The sequence below is a fragment of the Lonchura striata genome, chromosome 6 (assembly GCF_046129695.1).
Source record: "Lonchura striata isolate bLonStr1 chromosome 6, bLonStr1.mat, whole genome shotgun sequence".
NCBI lineage: Eukaryota > Metazoa > Chordata > Aves > Passeriformes > Estrildidae > Lonchura > Lonchura striata.
Window position 1 is genome coordinate 67,159,036 of NC_134608.1, and position 10,864 is coordinate 67,169,899.

General features: G+C 46.4%; 1 protein-coding gene and 1 long non-coding RNA gene across 2 annotated transcripts in view; one reads left to right on the top strand and one right to left on the bottom strand.

Moving 5' to 3' along the window:
• The window catches only part of LOC110484395 (uncharacterized), a 105,554-nt gene extending 96,700 nt beyond the window's left edge, over positions 1 to 8,854 (bottom strand). The window contains exon 1 of the mRNA XM_077784468.1: positions 8,769 to 8,854. The gene's annotated coding sequence lies outside the window, so the exon portion shown is untranslated. The remainder of the gene's footprint in view (positions 1 to 8,768) is intronic.
• A 315-nt stretch (positions 8,855 to 9,169) lies between these two features.
• LOC144246377 (uncharacterized) lies at positions 9,170 to 10,664 on the top strand. Its single transcript, XR_013340084.1, has 2 exons — positions 9,170 to 9,281; positions 10,547 to 10,664. It is a non-coding gene; the product is annotated as an uncharacterized LOC144246377 (long non-coding RNA).
• The last annotated feature ends 200 nt before the right edge of the window (positions 10,665 to 10,864 follow it).

Consider the following 10,864-nt stretch of genomic DNA (forward strand, 5'->3'; position numbering starts at 1 on the left):
GAGCTGGGGCAGGTCGGGCTGGGGCAGCGCTGGGCTCTCGGCCGCTCCCGCCCGCACTCGGTCCCCACTGCAGCCGCTCCCGCCAGGACAGCGCGGGGGGGCCCGGCCTTGGCGCTGCCCCACTCCCACCTCCCCAAATTCCCCTCGCGGGGCCATGGGGCCGAGGGGGGGCGCAGGTGGGGTCCAGGTGGGGAATGCTGAGATAATTTCAAGAGTGGGTCCCCAAGAAGAAGAATTGGAATTTGTGGTAGACACAGGGGCAGAATGAACCTTTCTGTTAAATATTCCAAAAGGTTATAGTATAAGCAAAGATACCGTAATAGTAACAGGAGCAAAAGGAGAGAGTTTCACAGTACCCGTTATTATAAATGTGGTAATAGAGGGAGAAACTAAATTTTGGATGAGGGATGTTTTCTTGGTCCCAGGGGCAGGTAGCAATTTATTGGGACAAGATTTACAGGTGAAATTAGGAATAGGGGTTGTTCCAAAAGAATGGAAGATGACAGCTAGACTTTTAAAACTAGGCCAGGAGGATGGAAGAAGAATTAACAAGGAAGTTTGGGCTGGGGAGGGAAATAGGGGAAGATTAAATATTGACCCCATAAAGATTACAACTGAGGAAAAAAAATTGTCCCATATGTGTACGGCAGTATCCTGTATCTTTAGAAGGACAGGAATGTTTAAAGCCAGTAATAGAAGGACTAACAAAGGATGGGACATTAGAACCTTGTATGTCTCCCCATAATACCCCAATACTCCCAGTAAAGAAGCCTGACGGGAGCTATAGACTGGTACAAGACTTAAGGGAGGTTAACAAAGGAACTCAGACCCGCTATCCAGTGGTACCAAATCCTTATACTCTTTTCAGTAAAGTTCCTCCCCAGCATCAGTGGTTTAGTGTAGTGGACCTTAAAGATGCCTTTTGGGCTTGCCCATTAGCCCAGGAGAGCAAGTTATCTTTGCTTTTGAATGGAAGGACCCACTAACTGGAGAAAACAGCAATTAAGATGGACAAAACTACCACAGGGGCTTACAGAATCCCCAAACTTATTTGGACAAGCTTTAGAAACAATACTACAAACTTTCCCCACTCCCCCTGAAATATAAATTATCCAATATGTGGATAATCTTTTACTTTCTGGGGAAGCTGAAGTTAGAGAGGCTACTATAAAGCTTTTGAATTTTCTTGGGGAAAAAAGATTAAGGGTATCAAAAGGGAAGCTGCAATTTGTAGAATCAGAGGTAAAATATCTTGGACACTTGCTTAGTAAGGGTAGTTGGAAGCTCAACCCAGACTGAAACACAGGGATTCTATCCCTTCCCCCTCCCTCTTCAAAGGGGGAAATCAGAAAGATACTCAGATTATTGGGATATTATAGATTGTGGATTGAAGGAAATACACAGGCAGTAAAATTTTTGAATAAAAAAAAATTGACAGAGGGAGATGATATAAAATGGATCAAAAAGGATAATGAAAAACTAAGAAACAAGAAGTTAAAACTAGCCCCAATATCAACTTTAAGCTCACCTTCACTAGCAAAACCCTTTCATCTGTATGTAAATGAAGAAAAGGGGGTAGCTCATAGGGTTTTGTTTCAAGAGTGGGGAGGAGTAAAGAGACCCGTGGCTTATTTATCAAAGATGTGGGATCCAGTAAATCAAGGCTGGCCAGTGTGTATTCAAGCTATAGCAGCTACTGCAATCCTAGAAGAGGAAAGTCATAAACTGACTTCTAGAGGTAAATTAATTGTAATTGTGTGCACACCTCATGCAGTACTAAATTTCTTCCAATTTGCTTTGTGATTTTTATCTTGAAATACATAACTTACTGTACTCTAGGATTGAAAAACTAGTTTACAGCTGTGACATAGCAAAACCTGCTATTAATTTGAGTCAATGCAGGCTGTTCAATCAAGTGTTCTCAGTGTGTAAAGTTAAACTAAAGGTAACACCAGCTGCTTGGTAGGTCAATGAGAAACATTTTTCCTTCCAACCAGTCCTTTTTCATGTACCCAAATGTGTTTTGCTTTCTTAGTTTTTTTGTTTTGTTTGTTTGCTGTTTTTTCTGGAAGTGCTAACTACTTGCAGTGTATCTAGAAGAGCAAATAAAATTGTGCATACAAAACACTTGTAAAAAAATAGGGCTCATTTTTTCCCACAATGGGAGGTGGCTACATATAGAAAAGGGAAACTACAAAGCTAGATGAAGAAAAAGTTTCAGTATCTTCTAATGTAAACAATTTGTTAGTTCCAGCATCACAGTGGGTGTGTGACACACACATATGAAAAAGATGGTGAGGGAGATCTCTGTTTACTACAGTTTCCTATTTCTTGAATGAGTTAGAGAGCTATGAAGCAATTGTGATTCCCTGTGTGGATTACCCAGGCCTGCAGGGAGGGCTTGGCCATGGTTCCCTCTGTGCTGCAGGCAGCCCTGCAGCGTGGCAGCAGTGGCTTGCCTCTGGTGAGTTTGCAGGCAGGGTGCTCCAGCTCTGCAGTGCTCAGGGGCAGTTTCCTACTTTGACACCAAAGCTTAAATTCAAGAGTGCCTCTTCCCATCCAGTTATTGTTTGTACTGTAAGAACCTCTTCAGAGAGTGTCTCCTGGCAGTCAAAAAGAGAGTATTGCAGAGATAAATTCCTTACTTGCTGTCTCCCCCACTGTATCCACATTTTGTCTATTCCCTCTTCAAATTATAGATTTGTAAGACTCATGCTCTGTGTCCTCAGATGCCCTTCCCAAATCAAACCTTGGCTTCTTTGCAAATTATATTGCACTAACAAGCATTGCCTTAAATTTTTTATTGCAGGCAAGATCACTTCAGAAGTAAGTTTTTGTTTACCTTGTTCCTACAACCCTTTCAAGCTTGTGAATGGAAAATTGTGACAGAAAAATAAGTCTTTAGTTTTAGCACTGTCAGCTGTGGGTAGCTGGTAGCCCTTGGTGGAGGGTGCCGTGAATTAAAGGCCTGCAGAACACACATAACAAAAGTAATTAAATTTGTAAGGAAGTTGAAAAAGGAGGGAGAGGTGATTGGCAGACTCACCTCTCCAGGATGTAGGACTAATGTTAGAAAGTGGACTGATATTGGAATGTGGATGTTGAAATGTGAAGAGAGAAAAAAAGGGCGAAACAGAGAGAAAGGGAGAAGAGAGAAGAAGAGAGAAAAAGAGAAAGAGAGAGAAAGGGAAAGAGAAAGAGAAAGAGAAAGAGAAAGAGAAAGAGAAAGAGAAAGAGAAAGAGAAAGAGAAAGAGAAAGAGAAAGAGAAAGAGAAAGAGAAAGAGAAAGAGAAAGAGAAAGAGAAAGAGAAAGAGAAAGAGAAAGAGAAAGAGAAAGAGAAAGAGAAAGAGAAAGAGAAAGAGAAAGAGAAAGAGAAAGAGAAGAAAGAGAAAGAGAAAGAGGGAGAGTGAAATACACCCCAAAGTCCCCATACTGTCGCTATTTGTAAGTTCTCCCCCATTCCTGCTAGACAGAGTGACAACAAGGGGAGGGGAGTGAGGAAGTACAGTCAAAGGCAAAGCTGTGAAAAAGAGGGAGAGCTGGACCACCAATAGAGATAAGATCAAAGCAGAGATAGCTGACTCTCACAATGTGCTTTATTTTTTTAAACAAGACTTCTTTTTTTTCCTTCTGATTTTTGTTGTTAAGGAAAGGAGGCTTTTGTTCTGAAGAATGGGTCTGTAAGACTAAAACAGTTGGATGTTGCCTAAAAAGCAAAAAACCAAGAGATGTGATACATCTTGTGTTAAATTTGGGCAAGTCTTTTTTTATTTAACTAATTATAGCTCACAAGAAGAAGAATTGGCCTCTGCAGCAATTAGCACAGCTGGATACAAGAAGAAGAAGCAGCTACAGAAAAAGTTTTTAGTTAAACCCAGAAAGTTTTGAAGAAAACTAATGGTGAAAGTTAATGCAGTATTGTTTTTCTTTTAACACTGTGTTATAAAGAAGTCTTTTCCAGGTACTACTAAAGCAGCAATCCCAACCATGGAAAAGAGGGTGAATTCATGCCAGCAAAATAAAAGAATTTGTGAAGAAACGTGAGGAATGGACTATCACATCTAAACCGGGTGATACCAAATTGACTTTCAACCAGGACTGGGTGGTAATGGTTTGGGAAGACCCAAACGATCCAAGGCAGGTACAAAGAATAACACCTAACTGAGAAATAAAGCAAAGCTTGCATCACTGGTTCTAAGCCCTGCCTGAATAAGCCCTGAGACGCCTCCGACACCTCCTTGGCAGAGGAACACTGCCACTTCAAACAGGAGGGTCGGGAGTGTTTGAGTCAAAGAGTTCTGATAGTCTGGCCTTAGCCTGTGGCTTGTACAGGCAAAAAGGGAAATTACCATTAATACTATGCTGTATACTTTATTTGATTCATCCCCATATTGGACATGGCAGCTGGGTTATAAGTGAATGTTTAAATTATGAGAATAATTGGCATTGTAGCTCACAAAATCTATGTTCTCGTGGCAAGAAGTATTGAGTACTGAATCAATCCCCTATACAGAAAGACCTCAAAAACTGAAGTAATAAATTGCTTTTGTAGATGGGGATTATCAATGCCTGTGGACTGAGAGATACTTGAGGAATGGTGGAAAACCACAGTTAAAAGGTGTCAAAAACAATTTGCCTGGAAATGAGTAAAAAAGGAGTGACAAGGGAAACAGAGGGCAAGCCTGGATTGAGCACTGTACTCACCAGCGAGAAGATCACACGTACCTGCTGTGGGCAGCAGCCCCACAGGCAGGGGAGGTGGGGGTATAAGCCAAGCCAGACCTCTGTCATTCCTGTTTCTGTCTCTCATTTGTTGTCTTTTCCCTTCTGAGATAGCAGCAAGATCGTGTCACAAATGCTACAGAAAGTATCACATGGAAAGAAACCAAAGTTCCTTTTTGTTACACACACCCATGTCAACAGCCACTGTTATAACCCATCCAAATTAAGTACCTGCAGGAAAAAGGGGGAAAATTATCACATTACAAAGAACTTAGGAAAAAGTAGTAATACTTGGGGCATGGAATGTCCAAAAGGAGAGAGATGCATTTGTTTTACATTTGATCTTAGAAATATAGTCCAAGATTTGGTAAAGAGACAGTTAGTAAAAAAAAAGGTAAAACAAGCACAGCAGTCTAGCTCTGTGTTAACCCCAAATTATATCCTGAGTCATATTAAATGACTCCAAGCAGTTATAGAGAAGATAATAAACAAAGCTGCTCAGGCATTGGAATTAATATGGAGTCTGCAAAGCCAAACATCACCTGCAGTGCATTAAAATAGGTTGGCTTTACGCTAGTTATTGGCTAAAGAATGGGGTGTACAGATTGTTGAAAATAGATGGCAATGAGGATGTCATCCTGGAAAAAACAAAGGATATCAGAAAAAAATTATGACCCAGGTATCAGTCCAAAAATGGGAAAATAACGTTAAAAACTAGCAGGTGGGGTAATGTATTGAGAATGGGATGGTGGAAGAAATTAGGATTCTTCCTTTTATGTGTTACAAGTGTTTTGATATTTCTTCTTTGTTTAATCCCATGTTTTATTTGATTACCAACAGAGTCCAAAGAATGCAAGAGGACAGGAAATATTCTTTATAAATCATTTGGCTTGCGCAGTAAGAGGTGGGATTGTGAAAAATGCATATTTATGATTGGCTTTTCACAAATGTTACAATGAATATTATATGTGTAATGTTAGAAAGTTATGCTGTATTAATTCCCTTACATATTGTGTTAAGTGTAGTTTTAGGTTACAACATTATGTTAAAATAGAGATTATGTATGTGGGGGGAGTTTTCTTTTTAGGAATGAGATGATCCCTTCGAAGAACACCTAAATCTTCCAAAGGAGAGGAATTTATGGCTTCTGATCAGAAGAAGCTAATTTCTTCAGGCCTTGCTCAGACTTGAAGATGCCAGGGGATTAAAGGGAACAGTTGACATACAACAGAGTTTCTTGTTTAGAATAGGATGTATGCATAACCATGAAGGATGTATGAATATGCAACAAGTGTCTTGGTTTAAGGGTGATTCCTTTGTTCACAAGTCATGGTTTTCTTGACTTAGGGTCTGAGAGCATCTGGACATCCGTAATTCTTTGCTCTTTTTGTCTTGTAATTGTCCTAACTCTAATTGTATTATTATTTTTATAACCATTTTATTATTATTAAACTTTTAAAATTTTAAAAACCAAGTGATTAGAGTTTTTCAAAATTTTCAAAACTAGATGAGATTTAAAGGTGACCCTTTAACTCATGAACAATAAATAGATGATTTGAAGGAAAAAAAAAAGCAGCAGATTGTGGGGGGGGGGCACAACTGAGGCTGCTGAAGGCTGCTGTGGAAGAGAAGCTGCATTCCAGGCACCCAGGAGGAGCTTCAGAAATGCAAATTAACACTGCCGGGGCAAACTGGGGACAATGTACCTGGCTCTTCTTGCCTGGGGCAGGAATTGGCTGATTCCCTCTGCCCCTCACCCCAAGCTCTGCCTGCTTGCACAGATGGAATCTGCACAGCTGAAGGCAGAGCCCATGCTGAGGATCTCTGACTCTGCAACAGAAATGGCTGAAGCTGCAAAGGGAAACAGCAAATGGAGAATGTTGGGAAAACTTCACTAAAATAAGGGGGGGAACATCCCTCTGCCCACTCCAACATCTGCTGTCACTGTCTGTGCTGTACAGGGTGTATCACAGCACTGGGGGTTTTGCTAGAACAAGTTCAGGGAAATCAGTTGGAATTCAAGTATATGATGAAGGAGTAAGAAAAAAAATGGTCAATTGATGCAGCCCCAGCTTGAGGGAGCGCCCAAACATGGGGAAAAGATGAACGGCCACCAGAACAAATCCTACAACACCATGGACCAGCCCCTGGGAACCAAAATGATTTTGTGAAAAATGCATGTTATATGGCTCTGTGCAGATAGTTACTATATGTATTATGTTATAATGATAACTTGTGCTGTATGAACATTTTAATAGTATGGTAAACGTAGCTTTGTAGATAAAATTAAGCTTTAGTAGTTAAAAGAGAAAATATGCATGTGTGTGTGTGTGTGTGGGGGGGGGGGTTTAAGGAATGAGAACACCTAAATTCGCTCAAGGAACACCTAAATTCTCCAGAGAAGAGCAATTTATGGTTTTCTTACTAGAAGAAGTTAATTTCTTCAGGCCATGCTCAGACTGGAGGATGCCGTGGGGATTAAAAAAAACAGCTGACATACAACAGACAGAGTTACTTGTTTGAAATAGAATGTATGCATAACCATGAAGGATATAAGAATATGCAACAGTGTATTTTTTTAGGGGTGATTCCTTTATTCACAAGGTATTCTTGTTGTGGCTTAAGCACCCAAGAGAGCATCTGTCCATCTGTAAGTCTTTGCTTTTTAATGTCTTGCAATTGTCCTAACCCTAAATTTTTAGTAGTCTAATTGTATTTCTACTTCTATAACCATTTTACTAGTATTAAACTTCTAACATTTTAAAAACCAAGTGATTGGCGTTTCTCACAAATTCATATCAGGAGATAGAGAACCCATTTTTCATTTGAATGGCATCATTTGATTACAAGCTGTCCTCAGAATAAGAACCAACCAGACAGCTCCAGCTCCTGACCTTTCTGCCGACCAAGCCACTAAAATGAGGAACACAACATTTCAGCAGGAGATGGGATCAGATTATCTGTGAACAGAAAAAGGAGGAGTTTGTGGAAAACTAAATGGCTCAAACTGCTGTTGGCAAAGAGATGACGAGAAAACTGCTAAAAATTATAAGAAAGGAAATAGGAGAGCAGTTTATGTATTGGTCCAAACATGGAAAGGATGGGAATGGGACACGCTTTCCTGGCTCCCCAGCACAGCAGGGGTTAAAGGAATGCTGCTTCTCCTCTTCTGTGCTGCAGCAACTCTCATCTTTTTACCATGCTCCACACCTTGGCAGTGCAGCTCATCCAGCAGCTGAGCCAGGGCATGCAGGTGGCAGCCAGGCCTCCTGATCCACAAACGGCTACAAAAGGACAGGGAATGAGGGCACCGAGAATAATCCCAAAACCAAAGAGGACCCGGGAAGAACAAAACAGAGTCAAGGAGTGAATCTGCCTGGAGATAGGGCCGGGCACCTGTAGATAAGGGGAGAAACCACCAGTTCCAATAAATGTTACAAATTGACCCAGAGAGCTGCTCAAAGTCCCGCTACATTCCCGAACTTCGAGGAGAAGAACAAAGACTTAACAGAGCCATGAATATCGGCTGTTCTACAAAAGGAGGGTGCACATTAACGAGGACAGGCTCCAGGCGCATCGGGAAGTCGGAACCTTCCAAGGAACTCAGCCGGTGGGCAGAGGCAGAGGGAGATGCGGCCGGGAAAATGAGGATAAAAAGGAGGCTGCGGACTACAGCCACGGCAGAGAGCGCACGGCAAATGCCCCACGGCCTCTGCCCCTGCTCGGCAATAAAGTCACTTTGACAGGACTCCTCGCTCTCCTCCGGGCACACAAACCTCCGGCGACGGGAATTTCCCCGCCCGCTCCCGGCCGCGGGGCAGCCCCTCTGTCCTACCCACAGCAGCCGGGCCGAGCCAGCGCTGCTCCGGCAGCGGCTCCTGCCCGGCCCCGGCGGGAAGGAGACCGCGGGCAGCCGCTCCCGCAGCGCCCTCAGCCCGGGGCCGGCACGGGCCGGACACGGCACCGGCGAGCCGCCGGAGCCCCCTGCCGCCCCCTCCGCCCGCAGCCGGCCCCGAGCCCCCGCAGAGCCCAGCGCGGCTCCCACCTGCGCCGGGGCCGCCTCCGAGCTCCGCCGCCGCCGCCTCACCGCGCTCCGGCCGCTGCCGCCGCTGCCGGGCCCGCGCAGCCGCTCGGCCAATGGCGGCGCTGCGCGGCCACGGCCGCCCTCAGCCCGCCGCCGGGGCCGCGCCGCGCCCCGCTCCCACCAATCAGCGCGCCGCAACCGCGACTGACGGCACCGGCGGCCAATGGCAGCGAGCTCGGGGCGGGCTCTGCGCACGGCCCCGCCTCGCCCCGCGCTCTCGGCGCCCCCGGGCTGCGTGAGGGGAAAGCCGGAGATGAGGAACAGCCCCGGCACGGGCCCGGGCCGAGCCGGGATTGAGCTGCCCACACAAACAAACTTCTCCGCGCCTCCCGCCACGGCTTTCCCGGCCCTGCGCCTCCCGTGCCTCCGCCTCTGCGGGAAGCCCAGGAGCCTCACTTCTCCTGCCCCTCGTTTGCGCATCAGTGCTTCGCTTTGATTTCCCCCGAAAAGGGAAACCTGCCCGAAGCCCTGTGGGTGAGTGGGGCAGGGGAGAGATTTCTGGCGGAAAACTCCAAAGACTGGGAGCAGGAGAAGGAGAAGTCAGTGCAGAGCCTTAAATGCAGCTTTCCCCACGCCTCCCTGCTCCCAGCTGCACCTCCTCCCCCGGCAGGGCAGGAGACAGGGAATGGGGCCATGCTCAGCTCATCCCCCGGGGCTTCTCCCTCTGCTCAGGGACAGGAGTCGTTCCCTGCTGCACCCTGCGCTCTCTCCCGGCCGAGACTTCTCCAGGAACTTCTCGGAGCGGAGTCCATCCCCTGGGCACAGCCCCCTCCGAGTGCTGCAGCGTGGGTCACTGTGCCACGGGCTCAGTCCTGCCAGGACAGGCTGCTCCAGCGGGGCCCCTCTGCCCGCGGGCTCACAGCCTCCTCTCAGGCATCGCCGAGCTCCAGCCCGGCTCCTCCAGGGGCTGCAGGGGATCTCTGCATCCCCATGGACCTGCAGGGGATCTCTGCATCCCCATGGATCTGCAGGGGGATCTCTGCATCCCCATGGACCTGCAGGGGATCTCTGCATCCCCATGGATCTGCAGGGGGATCTCTGCATCCCCATGGACCTGCAGGGGATCTCTGCATCCCCATGGATCTGCAGGGGATCTCTGCCTCCCCATGGACCTGCAGGGGATCTCTGCATCCCCATGGATCTGCAGGGGGATCTCTGCATCCCCATGGACCTGCAGGGGGATCTCTGCATCCCCATGGATCTGCAGGGGATCTCTGCATCCCCATGGATCTGCAGGGGGATCTCCGCATCCCCATTGTAATATATGTTATGGAATAATTTGTGCTTATGTAAAATATACATCAAGTCAGTTGTGCTTGTAGAAAAAGATTCTTAAAGTTCTATATGGCCAGTGGCTGCAGCCGGGGCTGGAGAAACCACAGCTGGAAGAGAAAGAAAGACCTAATTTACAAATGAAAAAAGGTAGCTGGGTGCAGAGATGGGCTCTTTCCGGGGACAATCCAGGAGACACCCAACGTTTAACCCCTGGTCTGCCGGGGAGCCAGGAAACCAGGCACACGGGCACCCCGCCCTTCCAGCTTCTGAGGAGGCTGCTGGGCTGTGCTTCAGCAGAGGAGATGGAATGTGGCTTACCACTCTGTCCTTCTCTAAAAACGGAGAATGGGTCAGGAGGTTTGGGCTCTGAGCACACAGCAGCCTGGCCCAGGCACAGGCCGTGGTGGGACAGGTGCACAGGAGCCTTCTGTGACTGACCGTGGCTCTCTGGTTTCTCTCTGCAGACTGCCAGCTCCTCATGCCATGGAAACGGCCCCACTCGGCCTGCCAGTCTGGGAGGGCTGGAGGGCTGTGTAACTCATTTGCTGTCAAAAATAAATTGTGGTTTTTTTGTCATTGTCATCATCAGAATATTTCTTTCATCCTTTTCCAAGTTTTTGGCCCCTCCAGGGTAATATTTTTGTGTCCTTCCTCAGACAGTTGATGGCATTTGGATGGGGGGGTAAGCAATGTGAAAAGTTCAACAACAGCTCCAGTTGCCAACTGCAGCAGCCCCTTCAGGAGCCCTGAGCTACCAGCGAGGTCCACGTGTGCCTTGCAAA